The sequence below is a fragment of the Sciurus vulgaris genome, assembly GCF_902686455.1.
Source record: "Sciurus vulgaris genome assembly, chromosome: 2".
Classification (NCBI taxonomy): Eukaryota; Metazoa; Chordata; class Mammalia; order Rodentia; family Sciuridae; genus Sciurus; species Sciurus vulgaris.
In genome coordinates this window covers 50,449,278-50,467,580 of record NC_136462.1, presented here as the reverse complement: position 1 = coordinate 50,467,580, position 18,303 = coordinate 50,449,278, and the positions used below count along the sequence as shown (strand labels likewise).

General features: G+C 36.3%; 1 protein-coding gene and 1 long non-coding RNA gene across 3 annotated transcripts in view; one reads left to right on the top strand and one right to left on the bottom strand.

The window, feature by feature from the left end:
- GNG2 (G protein subunit gamma 2) overlaps positions 1-18,303 on the top strand; it is a 107,278-nt gene that overhangs the window by 33,707 nt on the left and 55,268 nt on the right. The gene's annotated exons all lie outside the window — the stretch shown is intronic.
- On the bottom strand, positions 503-9,641 carry LOC306650051. Its single transcript, XR_013760795.1, has 2 exons — positions 7,297-9,641; positions 503-6,658 (listed from the first exon to the last, which is right to left on the bottom strand). It is a non-coding gene; the product is annotated as an uncharacterized lncRNA (long non-coding RNA).

The window sequence follows — 18,303 nt, the reverse complement described above, 5'->3', positions numbered from 1 at the left end:
AAAATATTTTTTAATTTAAATATATTAAATCTACCTGGAATATGTTACTATGGTTTGAATGTGGTTTGTCTTTCTGAACTCAGACAGTTTAATCCCCAATGTCTTATTTTAATGGTATTGAAGGTGGGACTGTCATCCCTCTACGGTATTTAGCAGTGTGACCTTTGGAAAGTGATTATATAAGATCTTATCATTAGGATTGAATGATTGAATCCTGGTGTTTATAAGAGAGAAAAATACCAAGTACACATATGTACACACATATGGTCCCACCATGATGTGCTGTAGCTATGAGGGGACCTTGCCAGAGCCTGTGCCATACCCTTTGGACTTGACTCTTAAAACTGTTATGCTTTTAATAAAGCAGCATATCTCAGGCACTTCATCATAGTAATGAAAAGCTGACTAATATACATATTTTGCTTACGATGTGAGGTATGAGTACAACTTTGTTACTTCAAATGTATTGCCATGTTTGATAACACGATTTATTTAAAAAAAAAAAAAAACCCTGTTTTATCTACTGACTTAAAATGCCACCTTAGTCATGTATTATTTGCACATATACTTAGATCAATCTCTGTACTTCATATTATATTTTCTTGTTCTATTTTTCATTTCTGTGTCAATATGATGTCTTGATGTTGTAATAGTTTCGTCTTAGGTTTTAATATCTAGAAAAGTAACAGGGTCCCATTTCACTCTTGCTTTTCAATATTTCTTAGTATTTTTTAGCATTTATTTTCCATATAAACTTTGAAGTCATCCTATTATCTCCAAAATAGGAGGAAACCACCACTAAAGGTTCTGATCACCACTGCATTAAAATCATGTATTATTGAAAAGGATCAACTCTTTAAATATTCTGTTTTATCTAAAAAGTCTTTCTCTTCAAGTCTTTGTTTTATATCCCTTAATAATATTTTATAGTTTCCATATGGGTACTGTAGCTTTCTTTTAAAATGTATTTTCCAGTGTATAAATTTTGTTTCTTTTAGATCTGTTTTATTTTGGTAAAATGGTTGGATGTAAGATAAATCTAAAAATGAACAGATTTTCTTCTCTTAATGCTAAAATTCGTTCTCAAACTAAATGCAGAGGAATCCCTAGTTCAGATCCCCAGGGACAGATGTGATAACCTGTACTTAAGAAATACTGAAGAAGAGCTTTGTCTCACTTGACCTCATCCCAACTTTGCTACATACTGTGTGTCAAAATTATGATGAAAGAAGGCAGTGCTCTGAGCCTCTTGTGACTGGACATGTTTCTGCTTTTAGTTCCAGATCAGCCATGATTTTGTTAAAAGTAAAATCCTAATAGAGGTAGCTGATTATTGCATTTAAATGTAAATGTCTTTTGAAACCTGATTTTATCTGTTGGATGGAGGCTTATATTAAGATAAAACATGAAGATATTTGCTTTTGGAGAAATTTTACCATGGGTCTAAAATCTCTACAGCACTTTTTATATGTACCTATTTCTAAAGATTAGACTTTATAAGTAGAAATATTGCTGCTACCCTGGGAGGCTAGTGGCCTGAGTTGCATTGTAGCCTTCTCCACACGAAATGGATTAAAATGCCAATGAAAATGCCTCAAGAAATCTTAAATAGCATAACTTCTGCACCCACAAAACAAGTCAAAGAATGATTAATTTTTTAAAGTCAGATTCCAATGAATAAAGCTATACGATAACAGGGAAGAAAGAACAATAAACTTTAAAATTCCCAAACCAAAAATCTTAATCTGAATTCAAAAAATGCTCAACTATAGCTAAAAGAGAAGAAAGATAAAAGCCACAAAACCAAAGCCATGTAGAAAAAATTAAGGAAATTTCCAGAAGTGGTTAAGAAAAGCATTTATAGGAAGAATTACTAAATAGTTAAATAGGGAAACATGTTTATTAACTGCAGAATCAAACAAAAAAAAAATGAGATGGCTTAAATAAACTTGTGAAAATAATGCCAGACCAAGATGAACCATTTCGAGAATAGAGTACGGTGTCTTAATTTAAAAATAGTAAGAGTAAATACTTTAGTCAATAGATGAAATAGCCAGCAACCTAGGGTATACTGCCCTTCCAGAATTGAATAAAGACGTGGATTACGTGTATAAATTAACATCCAGGAAAAAATGCCAAGACACGTATATAGAACATTTTCAAACTTCAGAGAGGAAGAATCCTTAAACATCTGGAAATGAAAGACCAGATGACATTCCAAATACTGATTTCAGCTGCAACCGCTATTAAGACCACGAACTCCCCAAGGAAATGAAATAACATCTGCAACTGTATTTATGGAAAAAGTTATCCAGGCAAGAGTGCCATTCATTTGGGAAAACTGAAGAACGATTTTCACATATCCCACCAATCCTAGTCATTGACCTTACACTTTGGGTCCAGAATGGGACTTTCTTCACATTGCAGCCTCCTTATCAAGTCCTCCTCTCAGAGGATACTGAAAACACTCACCAGGGTCTGACTGGGGTAGGCATAGGAGGGAACAGCACAGAGCTGACCAGGAGAAAGATGGTTCTCATTGCTTGTCCCTTTTAATAAAAAGTGGAAGATCCACATCATGTGAAACAAAGCTTAAAAAGACCACTCATTAAAGAGACAGAAAATTGTCAAAATAACAGCGCCAGCTAAAGCTCAATAGAACAAACAAAATAGCCACAAAAAAACAGAGAAATTTCTTTGTCTGAATTAAAAATAACTAAAAATGACAGAATGGACTCTGAATACAAATGTGTGAGTCACTGCTGAGCCCTCAAGTTCTGTCACTTTGAAACCTCTGGGATGAGGGATGTCTCTACCACTTGCAGGGACAAGCTTCCCGGCCAGCTGCCCTCGGGAACAAGTCACCAGCCCCTACCTCCTTCAACAGCCACCTACAGCACTTGGCCACTGTCAGTCCCCTTCCATGTTCTTGCTACGATACCAGGAGGATTTGGTAGAAATAAAAAGGTGGATGACCCAGACCACTGATTAGTACAGACCTCAGGAGTCCCCTTCAGCAGCAGTGAAGGGGGAGGAAGGGCAGTTGTGAGAAAATCTCCACGTCTGATGGGACCTTGTTAAGCTTTTTAGAAACCTAAAACCCAAAAACTCTGCTCTGCAAAAGACTCTAGGACCTATGCCCCAGTTTGTGACTTTCCCTTTGAATGTCCCCGTCTCTACAACATACTTCTGATCTTGACCCCTTTCTGACAAATAGAGTTTGCAAGTGGGATTGTTTGGGGAACCCATTTATTTCCCCTCTCCCAGCCCATTTCTGCCCATCAGCTCTTGACTGGCCTTGCGTCTGCAAGTTCCAACCATTCTCTGACCAAAGCCACAGATAGAACCATGCCCTTCCCTGGGGCTCAGGTCATCCCCAATCCAGGCCCTCCTTGGACCTGAAGTAATGACAATAAGCAGAATTGTGATTTATGTTCCAAATTGAGGGAAGAGAAAGGAAAATAAAATTTTTGAGTTTTTTTTTAAATGGTGGTAAAGTACATACAACATAAAATTTACCTTTTTACTCTTTTAAGTATACATTTCAGTGGCATAAAGTACACTCACATCTTTGTATGACCACCATCTACTTCCAGAACTCTTCATTTTGCAAAACTTTGAAACTATACCCATTGAACACCAACCCCCTATTCTTTTTTCCTCCCAACCTCTGGGAACTTGACATTCTACTTTCTGTGAACTTGACTATTTTGAGCACTATAAGTCGAATTGCACGGTATTTGTCTTTTGTGACTAGCTTGTTTTACATGACATAATGTCTTTAGGGTTCATCCCTGTTGTATAATGTGCCAGAATTTCCTTCCTTTTTAAGGTTGAATAATATTCTAAGTATGTAACACATTTTGTTTATCCGTTCACCCATCAGTGGACACTTGGGTTGTTTCCATGCTTCAACTGTTGTGAATAATGGTGCATGAAACCCTCAGAGTGCAAATATGTCTTCAAAACTGCTTTCAGTTTTTTGCTGGATCACATGATAAATCTATTTTAAATCTTTTGAGGAACCACCATATTGATTTCCATAGCAGCTGCACCATTTTACATTCCTACAATAGTGCACAAAAAGGGTTCCAGTTTTCCCATATGCTGTGTAATTACTTGTTATTTTCTTTTTTTTTAATAGTATCCATTCTAATGAGAATGAGGTGATATCTCATTACTGTTTTGATTTGCATTTGCATATCACTAATGAGTAGTGATATTGAACATTTTTTCATGTGTTTATTGGTCACTTTTATTGCATATCTTTTTTGAAGAAATGTTGATTCAAATTACTTTTTCATTGTTGAATTGTGTTGTTTTTGTTGCGGAGCATAAGAATTCTTTATATATTCTGGATGTTACTTTTTATTAGATATAGGGTTTGCGAATATTTCCTTCCATTGCATGGGTTACCTTTTCTCCTGTTGCTTGTGACTCTCAGATCACAAAAGTTTTTAATTTTGATGTAGTCGAATTTGATTATTCCTTTTGTTGCCTTTGAAAGTGTTTTTCTATCAGACATAAAAGATTTTAAAAATGTATCTTCTACTTGAACACATGGAAACTTTCAGTTAGAACTCAGAAATTATACCATTATATATAAAATTCTATGACCACAGCACACACGTGCAAAAATAATGGTTACAAAACTACATTTTAAATAATTAAGTTGAGCTGGAAACATAACTCAGTGGTTGCTTAGCATGTGTGAGGCCCTGGTTTGAGCCCCAGCACTGCACAATAATAATAATAATAATAGTAATTAAGTTGGAGCAAACAGTAACAAGGGAGAAATGTATTGCTCTCAAGATTGTTTTATTCTCAACAGACTTGGTGGCACACACCTGCAATCCCAGCAACTTGGAAAACTGAAACCGGAGGAGTTTAAGGTCAGCCTCAGCAACTTAGCAAGATTTTAAGCAATTTAGTAAAATTCTTTCTCAAAATAAATAGGGCTGGGATATAGCTCAGTGGTAAAGTGCCCCTGAGTTCAATTCCCAGTTTAAAAAAAAATAAGTTTGTTTTATTTTTTCATTTCATCCCTTGAATGAAGATAACCATTAGTTAGATAGAGAAAAGATCAACAATTTTGAGAGTGTGAAGAAGAAAGAAGAACAATGACTTTTTTGGAGCACCTGCAATCTTTCAGGTGATTTACATGTTATTTTGTTAATTTCTTCCTGTGGGCCTGAGACGGAGGTTTTGATTGTGATGCCATTTCCCTGGCCAAGGCTTCCATCTTGTCTACTTACAGGCTCACTGAGTGGTTGGAATGGGTTGGTATCCTCAAAGCCTGTGTTTTTCTAACCTCCCGCCATGTTTGCTAATGTTAACCAATTTAACAGTTTCAATTGAAATACTGATAGGACACTTTAAAGAATGAAACAAAATTATTTCAAAACTCATTGATAAGAATTAACTTTCAAACACTCAAAAGAAATTAATCAAGGAGAATTCACTCCACTAGATGTTAAAAATATAATACCTCACAATTCAAAATGATATGACATAGAATTAGAATTGGAAACAGTATTGTGACAAAGCAAAGAGTTGAGCACATTGAGTTTTTGAGGTTTTTAAAATTATTCTGGATATTAATCCCTGTTGGAAGAATAGCTGGCTAAGATTTTCTCCCATTATTTAGATTTTCTTTTCACACTCTCTTTCCTGCACAGAAGTTTTAATTGTATGTCATCCTACTTATTGATTCCTGGTTATTGCTTGAGCTTTTGGAGTCTAATTAAGGAAGTTGGTGCCTGTGCCAGTATGTTGGGGCTGTTGACCCTGTGTTTTCTTCTAACAGTTGCAGTATTTCTGATCTAAATCTTAGGTCTTTGATCCACCTCAAATTAATTTTTATGCATGGTATGAGATAAGGATGTAGTTTAATTCTTGCAGATATGGATATCCACTTTTCCCAGCACCATTTGTTAAAAAGACTATCTTTTCTCAAACATAGATTTTTGGTGCCTTAATCAAGGATCAGATGACTCCATCTATGTAGATCTATCTCTGTCTTCTATTCTATTCCATTGGTCTTCATATCTATTTTGATGTCAATACCATGCTGGTTTTGTTACTGTAGCTCCGAAAGTGAGCAAATGATCTAAACAGTCATTTCCCAAAAGAAGAATAAAAATGGCCAAAAAATACATGAAAAACTGTTCAATATCCTTAGCAATCAAGATAATGCAAATCAAAACTATACTGAGATTTCATCTTACTCCTATTAAAATGACAATAATCAAGAATACAAATAACAATAATTACTGTGGGGGGAAAGATAAAATTATACATTGTTGTTGGAACTGCAATTACTATGACTGGTTTGGAAAGCATTATGGAGATTCCTCAAAAGACTAGGAATGGAACCACCATATGACCAGATTTTTGTTCTATGGAAAAGAAATCAGTACACTATAATGATACATGCATAATAATGTTTATAGCAGCACAATTCACAATAGCCAAGTCATGGAACCAGTTTAGGTGCCCGTCAACAGATGACTGGATAAATAAAATGTGATATGTATGTGTAAGTAAGTTTTATTCAGCTATAAAGAATAAAACTATGTCATTTACATGTTAATGTGCTGAACTGGAGAACATCATGCTAAGTGAAATAAGCCAGACTCATAAGTCTTTTATGTAGAAGCTGGAGAGAGAAGAAAATGGAATTTTAAAAAGGGATCTAATGAAAATAGAAGGAAGACCAAAAGCAGAGAAAGGGGATCAAGAAGGAAGGTAGACAGAAGGGCATGGGATGTACAAGGGAATGAAATCCAACAAAGTATGCTATCAACATGTGTGAATATACCACAATGAATTCCAGTTATGTATATAATTATGCACTAAGTAAAATAACAACAATAATAATAGAAGGAAGATCAGCAGAGTAGCACAAACAGATCAGGAGGGAGGAGAGGAGGGAAAAGAAAGGTACTGGGGAATGAGACTGATCAAATTATGTGCAGGTACAAATATGGCATAATGAATTCTACTATTACATATAATTATAATGCACCAATAGAAAATACAAATAAAAAGTTGAGGATAAATCTTCACACAAATTAAAATTTAATATATATTAATACAAACTTAATGGACAGGAAAAAGCAATTCATTGGTTTATCAAGACTCTTTTAAGTCTATATTTAGAAAAAATAATAGACTGAGTTCTACACTAGCCAATGGATTTTATAAGATCAAAGAGAGATGTGCGTGCATGTGTGTGTGTGTGTGTGTGTGTGTGTAGAAGGTGTGGGGGATGCACTTGAATATTTCTATTCATACTTCCAGACTGCAATTGCAGTTTTCCAGGAAAATTACCATTCCATACAATCTTCATCTTGTCAAATTTGTGTTTCTGTACCTGCTTAGCACCTTTGGCATTTGAAACTGTGACTCTTGTTTTATAGTCATTCTTCATGAGTGATTCTCAAAATTTAACATGCATCAGAATCACTCGGAGGTCTTGTTCAAACAGACAACTGGGCCCCAAGCCCAAGATTTTGCCTCAGCAGGTCTGGAATGGGGCTCAAGAATTTACCTTTCCAACAAGTTCCCAGATGAAGTGAGTGTAGTTCCCAGACCTAAGTATAGAAATTGAGAATAAGCAAGCACTTAGAAGCTTTTATATTTTTAAAAGAAACTTCTGTTTTATAGGGTAATTTGGGTTCTGTTGAATCTAATAATAAAAAAAAATTAGACTTACATTTTCTATACATTTTTAAATTTCATTTTTATAGTCTTATATTTTAATTGGATTTACAACAATATTGGTCCACAAGGCATTGGAAAGTAAAAACTAACAATGAACAAAACTGTATTGCAACCATGGATTTTTTTGCTGCTATTTCTCTTGCAGAGTCCTGGAATAGGCCACAGCCTGCAGACCCAGAAACTTGATCTAGTAGAACCAGAGCTGGTTTAAGTACAACACAGACACATGCTGTCAGGTCCCACAAAGAACTGGAATGTAAAACCACATGCCACTGCCAATTTATTCATTTACCATGAAAAATGAAACCACCAACTGGATGGGTTACTCATGCTCTCTTGGCAGTGAATCACTTCCCTACTGGGGAAACCCACTTATACCTGGAGGTTACTTAGTGAATGTGGAGAGGGAAAAAAGGAGCTAGCTTTATGGAGTGTGAGACATCTAGGGGGGATACCTACACACAGTACCTGTATACACCCACTAAGTGGATTCCACAACCCTCTGGTCAGTTCTTAGATGACTGGACATTTGCTTTTGAAGTTTCCATTGCTGAACCACCAGTTTCCCCTTGCTCACTGACCCATGAGAAAATTAATTCAGTCAAGTTATTGCCCTATCTGGAAGTAATCCTGTCTCTTTGATGATGTCTTTGCAAATCTTCACTGCATCTCATTAGCTGATGGTTGTCAAAATCAATTTTGAAAAAGTGAAGATTATTACTTGTATGAATCTCATACAAGTATGACCACAAGCACATGTCAAAGATTTAACTAACTTATCAGAGGAAATGTCAAGGGAAACCCCTGATTTTTAAGAATGGAAAGAGATTGAAGTATATGGTCAATGAATGAATGCTGAAAAAGATTGCCAGATTACACACAAAATGGGTTAATGTCCTACAGGACAATAAAGCTATAAATTTGGGTTATGTTTTCATTCAAATAATTTACATCTCCATTCAAAGAAAAATAATGTGTAAATTGTTAATCCTCTGAGTGAACTTCCAGCTTTACAGAGTCTATACCTTAACTTAACATGGTCTCTAGATGAACCTGATCTTTAGCATGACATTGAAAAGCCACATAGGGCTGGGTGCAGTGCCTCATGTCTGTAATCCCAGTGCCTTGGGAGGCTGAGGCAGGAGGATCACAAGTTCAAAGCCACCTTCAGCAAATTAGCAAGGTCCTAACCAACGTGGTGAGCCTTTATCTTAAGACAAAAAATAAAAAGGACTGGGAATGTTGCTCAGTGGTTAAACCCCCAAATTCAATTCCTGGTACCCTCCGCAACAAAAAAAAGAAAAAGAAAAAGAAAAGACACTCAGGGATATTTCTGCCTTATTTTTGAGCTTTGGAAATTTATTCATAATAAACTTAGTTGTTTTACTTCCAGAGAGCAATCCTATTTTCTTGTTCCCATGTTCTCTGAAGGAGGGTAGTGATGGGTTAGGGAGGCAGAGCGGAGAGAAACTATCACCTTTCTAACTTCTTCCCAGCGGCAGTAACTTGGACTTAGAGATTTTGCATCTATTGGTTATAAAATTGCCAGAAAGAGTAGTATAGTCAATGGAGTTTTACTCAATCATAAAGAAGAATGAAATAATGGCATTTGCTGAAAAATGGATGGAACTGGAGAATGCCAAGTGAAATAAGCCAGACTCAAAAAATCAAGTGTTGGGTGTTTTCTCTCAGACGTGGAAGCTAGAGCAAAATAAGGAAAAGAAAGTGGTTGGGGACAGTATGGGATAGCATAAAGATATAGGGAAGATCAGTGGAGTAGAAGGAGAATAGGAGTGAAGGAGGAGGGAACAGGAAGCGGAGAAATATGGAATGAATTTAACAAAATCAAGTTATATTCGTATACAAAGGGAATTTCAGCTTTGTGTATATGTAGTTTAGTAGAGAAGGGAGAATAGAAGGAATGGGGATTGAAATCGAATTCCTTGATGTATGATTTTGTCAAAATGAACCCAAATACTATGTATAAGTATAATGCTCTAATAAAAAACAAAGAGTGGTTCAGTATTCATGATTTAATAGAAGCAAAGGTAACTCTACCCACTGGCATTGAAATGCTGTCATCAACTGACTTTGAGTTTTGTTTATTTAGGTTAGATATTCAGTGTATGCAAAGTTCAAATGTGGAGTGCAATACCAATGTGTTCCCACATCCTGCCATGTGAACCGTCTAAAATATTTGAGAATACTTAGGACCAAGCAGATGATAAATCTGCAGGCATTGTTTCTGGATTATCATTTTATATAAAACATTTATTTTGGGGTAGCCAGGCTGGTATGTACCAGGAGAGTTGCACTGGGTGTTAACATCCTGAAATGTCTTGGTACTTATTGTTAAAGAAAAATTATAATTTCTTCACTGAGATTATAAGGTATCTATTGACATCAACCATCAGTGGCCATGAGAGTGTTAGTGAACCTGGGAGGAGTGCCAGCACCAAGGCTGGGGCCCCAGGCAGCCACTGAGTGGTCTAGGAGGTGACAGTGGAGGTGTGTGCAGAGAGTTGCCAGGGGCAGCAAATCAGGCAGTGGAGCAGGTGGCACTGGGGCAGTGTTTGAGGGTGGTGGGAATGAGGGGCAGAGGAGGAATCAAGGTGGCTTTGGCCTGCTAGGAGTCCCCGGTGTCCAGGTTCATATACTGATGTGAAGAGCCTGGGGTGTGTCCAGTTGCAGCAAAGATATGGGAGTTTTAATGTCAATATAACGCTGAAGTCATTGATGTTGTTCTTTTATGGTCTGAAAAGGGACATCACAGAGCGATAACAGCTATACCAGCTAAGACCACAACAGCAATTTGTAAAAATCAACAAATTATTTGAAAATGCCTACAAATCATTTGCTCCATGCTATATCACTTATATATATTTTAGGATATAGTTTATTCAGCACATAAAAGGGATGTTGAATATATTTTATTTGTTATAGTACATCTTGACATTTTATCTTGCCAATTGGTAAATATTTTGATTTCCAGCATGACTCTTATTTATGGCTATATAAAAATTAAAATTATTTAACCAAGCCATCAGAATTAAGAAAAAATGATAATGGCAATGTGATAGATAAGGACTTAGTGTCTAAATTTACATAACATGCTTATTCAAAGCTGAAAAGATGGCACAGTCCTCCAATAAGCAATAAGCAGATGGTTGAATTTTAATAGGCAGTTTGTATAAAAGTAATCACAGGTGGCGGGGAGGTTCCTGAGGGCAAGGGACTGTGGCTGACCCAGGCCTGGCTTCCATGTCTACCTGGCAGGGGCTTGATAAATGTTAATTAACTAAATGAATGACTGAATCAAGACATGAAAAACTCTTCAACCTTACCAGTAATTAAGTAAATGTAAACTAAGACAATAATGAGAGATAATTTCACACCTGTTAATTTAGTAAAATTAAAAAAAAATAATATTCAATGCTAGAGAACCAATAGGGAACAGTAAAGCTTGTCATTCCTTTCTGAAAGGACCTACTTAACGTGTACCTTGCAATCAAGGACATTCACTTTCTTCAACCCATTTTATGGATTTAGCCTCAGGAAATAGCAGTAAAGAAAATTGTTTATAGTAGAACTATTTTTTTAACTATTTTTTAATAACAAAAGCTATCTGGTAGAACATTTCATCAGAACATGCACTTATTTGAAATAATACATGTGGAAATTATATAAAAAATGTAGAAGATATGGTAATAAATATGCATATTGCTTGCAACCATGTTAAAAACAGCACGACATCTAGCTATTGAATGAAAATGAATGGCATTGGAGAGTATCTAGATATAAAGATCATTGGTTTCTAATTCTTATTGAGTTGCATTGCTAATGAATGAACAATACATTTTAAATAAAAATTCACCTCCTTTACAGATTGCTAACATAGAAAGTCACTACAGTTATTAGCACGTTAGAATTCATTCCCAGATTTTTCCCTAAACTGAAGATTGTTTCTTCTCTGAAAATTACATTGCTTCTCACAGATTATGATGCATAAACCCAAAGTGTCAGTATGTAATAGCAATGTTTAAAAGTAGTTCATAACATCCAGCAAGATTTCTGTCAACAAAGTACAACAAGCCCTCAATATTTAAAGATTCCACATTTATAAATTTCCCTTTTAGCTAAAATGTATATGCAACCCCCAAATCAACATTCATGCATTTTTGTGGTCATTTGCAGACATATGCAGAATGGCAAAAAAAATTTTAAGTTTTCCAATATCCATATTCCCTTCTGAGGTTGAACCAAGGTGACACTCTCTATCTGTTTGTCTTGGCTGTCATACTGCAAACAAGTATTCTTTTGTGGTCTGTTTATTGCCATGTTTTTTGCTTTTTTATGATTTTTGTTGGTGGTGGTGCTAAGTCTACTCTTGACAATGGTCCTCAATCACAGTTCTGAAGTACTGTCTAGCGTTCCTAAGTGCCAGAAGGCAGTGATGTGCCTTACAAAGTAAACGTGTATTAGATAAGCTTTGCTTGAGCATGAGTTACAGAGCTGTTGGCCCCAAGTTCAATGTAAATGAATCAATAATATATATTAAACAAGGTATCTTTAAACAGAAAATGCACATAAAACAAGTATTGATCAGTTATCAAAATGTTGTTACAGAGACTCCCAGGACCCTAACTCCATATTTCTCCTGGATGCAATTATCAGTCTTTCCAACTACATTACAGACCATATCTACCTTCAGTTATGAAAATTATCTCTATTAAATGAGAATTGCCTCTATTAATGAGATTTACCTGTAGTTGAGAACTTAGACTTTCACATCTGGGTCAGATATTTATTGGTAATACTCAAAGTCTTGAGCAAAAAAAGGATATTTGTTTTTAGATTATTGTATTGTTTTTAAACTCTCCCATGCCAGCGAGCATAAACAGTTCCAGTTCAAAGTGTATTTCATGTCATGACTTTCTTTTGTGAAGTTTTTCAGATATCTAATTCCCTTTTTTTTCTAAGATCAACAAGAATACTATTATTCAAACAGCAATAGAACTGCACAAGAAACCCATAGAAGATGGCAGGCACTTTTATAGATATATATATATATATATTTTTTTTTTTTTCCTTGTGTGCCCACAAGGTCAGAAAATGATAACTACTTCTAATTCTTTGGTTTTTTTGAATAAACCAGATGGTAACATGGTAGCTGTGACCCAAATCCTAACCATAGAGCTTAGCTGGAAATAACAAAGACTCAAACCTCAGAAAACCGTGTTGCTTCCCAGGTCTATCCACTGTGGACATTAATTATAAGCAAAGTAACCAGCTTTGGTGAACTTTACCACAGACAGAATTGATCAAAAAACTATGCACTGCTCACTTCTCTGGGAGAAGTGGAGAATCTTCAAACATGAAGGATGGATAGTCAGAAAGAACTCTCAAATTACCCCCACAGTGCTGGTCACAGAAGACGTCAGCTCACACAGACAACACCCGACACCGGGTACTCAAAAACTATTGCTGGAATTGCTGCCACAGATGTCTTTGAAAGCCAAACAAGCATCTATCACACCACATCCACCCTCCCTGATTTTTTTTTTAAAGAAAGCATTAGATTTATTTATCCACAAATGCTTACTTTATCTAGGAAGTTGATAATACAAATCTCAGTATTTGTTCCATCAACCAATCTTTATTTCATAAGTACCTCTATAGGGTAAGGACTGATTGTGTTAAGTATGATACTGGAACTTATATTTCAAAGCTAGTAGTTCAGTTGGTCAAAAGACAACACATCTCAATTCTTGCTTCTTTAATTATGTTTATCAACAAGGACATTGGTAGAATGAGGATTCAGTTAGAACCATTCATTTAATTTGAACTCTATGTTTTCCACCTTGTATTCTGCTTTTCTGCTTTTGTGAACAAATTTTGAAATACATAGTTGGAATGTTTCAGTATCTCTTCATGGTCTTAGGTTGACAACATTTGGTAAGAGAAACTAAAATCTTTAATTTGTTTATATCAAATGTTTACCCTTGCTTAATTAGGTATCTAAATACTAAAGCTATCCCTTTTCTAAATAGCTTTTAAAATTTAACCTTAAATATATCCCTCTTAACTTCACAAGTTGCCCTTCATTTAAGGGTAGATCCTTCCCAGGTTAGCTTTCCTGTCTTGTTTCATGAGGCTGAGAACTGCATCTGCAACAAACATTAATTGAGGCCTACAAAATGTATATTTTCACATGTTGAGAATATAGCTGTGAAACTGTTTTAGTCAACTTTTTCACTGCTGTGACTAAAGGACCCAACCAGAACAATTGTAGGGGAGGAAAAGTTTGAGGGCTCAGGGTTTCAGACTAGTTTCCAGTTCTCAGTTGGGCCAAGCCTGAACCACAGACCAATACATTTGTTGCAAGGGAGCCTGGGAAATGAATTTTAACCTCTGCCTCAAAAGTTTGGAGGAAGGGGCAGAGAGGAAGGGAGAAAAAATGATGACCATTCCTTACCATCTTGTACAGAGAGCTCTTTACAGGGAGGTATTCATTTGTTACTTGGGGCACCATAGGGAAATGTCATTGCAGTGATTAACGGCCCTGGCACACCCCTATTGGTGCCTGGGCTTCTCCTGCTGCTGTAACAGCTCCATATACACCTCCCTTTCAAACTAGGCTTAGGAGAAGGACAGAGGACTCCAGGCAGTGATAAAAAACAATTTTAAGTAAAATGCCAAACTTTAAGCCTTTGGTCTCAACCATGTGACCAAAATATGCACAAAATCAAAACCCTAAGATTTCTGCCTCCCAATTCAATCCCACCCAATGTGAGATTCAAATACAATTTCCACTGTGATACTTGAATCTTGGCAAGTTTTTGATCAGCTGCTTCTCTTTTTTTTTTTTTTTTTTCTTGGTACCAGGGATTTAACCCAGGGGCAATATCCCCAGCCCTTTTTAAAATTTTTTTATTTGAGACAGGACCTCACTAAGTTGCTGAGGCTGACTTTGAACTTGTGATCCTCCTGCCTCAGCCTCCCCAGTGGCTGGAATTACAGGCCTGTGACACCATGCCCAGCTATCAGCTTCCTTTCTTTAAAAAAAAAAAATCATTCCTCAAAAGACTATACAAGACATCTTTAAGCAGTTTCTGTATCTCCCAGATTGTCCAGCTAGCTGGAGACACAGAACAACAAGGTTCAGATAGGATGCATTTTAACAATGCTGGACATCTAAAACATTGCATTTAAAGGTATTTTTCTGAGGGTATTTTGTTTAATATTTTTCACTGTAAATGTCTTATTCTGTGAGTGTGGGATTGTGGGAGGTAGAGCAAGTGGTTCTCTCTGCACCTTCAGCATGGTTGGCTCACTGTCTTCCTGCTCCAGAATTACCCCCTGTCACACAGGGACTGGAAGTAGTTGGTCCCAAGTAATTTTGCTGGGGTCCCAATTTTTAGGTAACTCTAGTTTTGCTTCCCAGTCAGACATTTAAGATTCAATAATATTTCATTTGAAAGTGTTTTCTTTGTAGAATGTGGTTTAACTATTTTACATTTTCACTGTGAGACAGCTTTGGTTTTTCAATCTTTGAGAGGTTTTGTCCTTTTGGAATATTTACCATATCAGTGGAAACTATAGGTGATAGGTAGCTTTAAAATAAAAATGGTTGTTATCTTGGTTAAAACTGAATAACATTTTTATCCTAAATGCCTCTTCTGATTGGATCAACTCAATTTTTCTGAGCATACTTTTAGATAAGTGAAAATATAAGCATATGGTATCTCATTATTATGTACAATCTTTGTTTTTCATGTATCAATTGAAAAATTAAAATAGAAAAAGTAAAACAATAAAAGTAAATTTAGAGAAGTTGGATCCATTTCAGTTACCTTTTCTTTTTCAGTTTAAGTGGTAGACAAGTTTAAAAAGAATGGAACCAAATATACTATAGAATTAGGTCACCTGTGGTGACAGAGAGGGTATTCTTTAACAGTGCCATTGAATATGACCTAGACATGAGACAATAGCATTATCCTTCACTGTTCTCAGCTAGTAAACTCAGAGCAGTCTGTTGCTATCACTTTATTTCATGGAAGGTACTGGAATCTGGGCTTTTCACATGAGGTAAGAGTTTCCACTCCCTGCTCTTCCTACCACATGACTTTCAGGGGCCCTGCTCTGTTCCTTCTTTCTTCTTCCTTCCTGATTTGTTTTACTGTTTCATATTAAATTTTGTACCTAGTAGGAATTAAGACACACTGATACCTTTTCTGTAGCATACTTAATGAGGTACGAGTCTATTCATTTGTGTTTAAAATGCATACTGTACAAATGTAATTTATGCATAAAGCATGATTTGGTTTAGTCATTGTACTTACTCTGCCTGTCTAGGGAGTGGCTGAGCTAAATAAGAGTGCCTTTACATCTAGTGGAGAGTGAGACGTTTTTTGTCTTACTGTAGCAACTCTAGAACAATGGTTCCCAACATTTTGAATTGAAAAAATCTTCCTTCTTCAGTAAAATTTTGCAAATCTCAGTTTATTAACTGACAGGAGATGAATTTTTAATGTCCATTGTTTGAGAAAGCTATTAGTTGAAAAGTGATTTAAAACAAATTTGCATTTGATCTATCACACTACCATTAATCTATATTCAGGAAAATAGAAGAACATACATGTATATGTGTAGAATATATATTACACGCAGCCTGTTGGAGACTCCTTTGCAGAAACTCCATGATTTTATTATTAATTGTGCTTGGAGGCACAAGTGTGGCAGCTCCTGTACTTTATTTAGGCCAGTGACTGCTGCCAAGTCTCCTTGGACCAGGCTGGCAGCAGATCGATGGTCTAGACATGCTGGACATGGTCCCCTGACCTCACAATGATTTTTGAGGTGCTGATTCATGCACACATTTTTTTTTTCAGTTATACAAAAATGCACAATACATGTGAAAACCATTTTAGAAAAGAAAAGCCATCCTAGAGCTATTTGAGATGAAGCTGATGACTGGATTCCAACCCATCGAAAATAAGGGTTTTGAGTGGAAACATACCAGCAATTGTAACTGAAAGGATTTCTACAACAATGAGACTTCATTTTCCTCTCTACATGTGTTAAGGAAAATTAAACCTACATATAAATGGAGTCCATTTCTTCTTTCCTCAGAGATCCCACTTAGGAAAAAAATAATAGCAAAGAAAAAAATAGGTTTTTTTCCCAGTGTTCTGTCCTTTATTCTCTTTGTTAGCATGTTCTCCTGTGGCATTTAATTTGACCCAGTATTTGACTCAATAATGTAACAGTTAGATGGGTCAGAGAGAAAAGGCAGACATCTTTCAAAAAGTACAGGACTTTAATTTGAACGTTTGATAACCAAATCAGTTCCTGGTTCCTGTGACCCCAGCGACCATTCTTGGATTCAGCCCCACCCCCAACCCCCATCATTGCTGCTCTCCTCCTGAGGAGAGAACAAAATAATGGACACTGACTTTGGTTGCTGGTCTTAACCAATTTGGTGTTGGTGCAAATAGGGAACCAATATGAGACTGTTTATTGTGCAAAGACGATATGTTGGATAGGGAAATGAGCACACAGGCACTAAAACTTAGAGCTAATTGGGTCCTAATTATCAATAGGCTACATGGCAAATTAGCCCAAACTTGTCTTTAAAAAAAAAAAAAAATTATTGTTTCCAGTTTATGCAGATTGGGGAATTTAGCTAGGTGTCTCTGACTCAGGGGCTCTTGGAAAGCTGCATTTGAGGTGCTGGCTGGCGTGGCTGTCAGCTAAGGCTTGACTTGGGTCTGAAGGATCTGGTTCCAAGCTGATTCATGTGGTTATTGGCAGGAGGCCTCAGTTCCTCACGGCAGGGCCCTCTCCATAGTCTGCTCAGGACTTGGCTTTCCCCAGAGCAAGTGATCCAAGAGAGAGAGCCCAAGATGGAAATCATGGTTTTCTTATAACCAAATTTTATAAGTAACATTTCATTCAGTTCTGCCACATTCTGTCGGTCACATAAGATGTGAATATCAGCAGACAGGGATTATTGCAGGTCATCTGGGAGGCTGCCTTCCACAGGCTCAAATGACTAGCTTTTCTAGTCATTTTCATGAAGCGCTACATTCTTTCTAAGTCTAGTACTTTGTCTAAAGACAGACTTTTGATCAATTTAATAATGGTGATTTAGAACATTTTAAACCAATTTTATACCTTTGTTTCAAAAGGTATAACGTGGGGCTGGGGAGATAGCTCAGTCAGTAGAGTGCTTGCCTTATAAGCATAAAGCCCTGGGTTCGATCCCCAGCACCTAAAAAAAAAAAAAAAGGTATAAAGGTATAATGTTTGAGTGTGAATTCGAAGCATTTAAATAAAATACATTTTATAAAGTCTGTAAATACTAGAGTATAATATAGAAATTGAAAGGTTGGAGCTAGGGTTGTGGCTCAGTGGTACAGCGCTTGCCTAGCACATGTGAGGCCCTGGGTTCCATCCTCAGCACCACGTAATAAAATAAATAAATAATATAAAGTTATTGTGTCCATCTACAACAACAAAAATTTTTTAAAAAAGAAATTGAAAGGTTCAGGTAAACCCTTTATAACCACCTATATT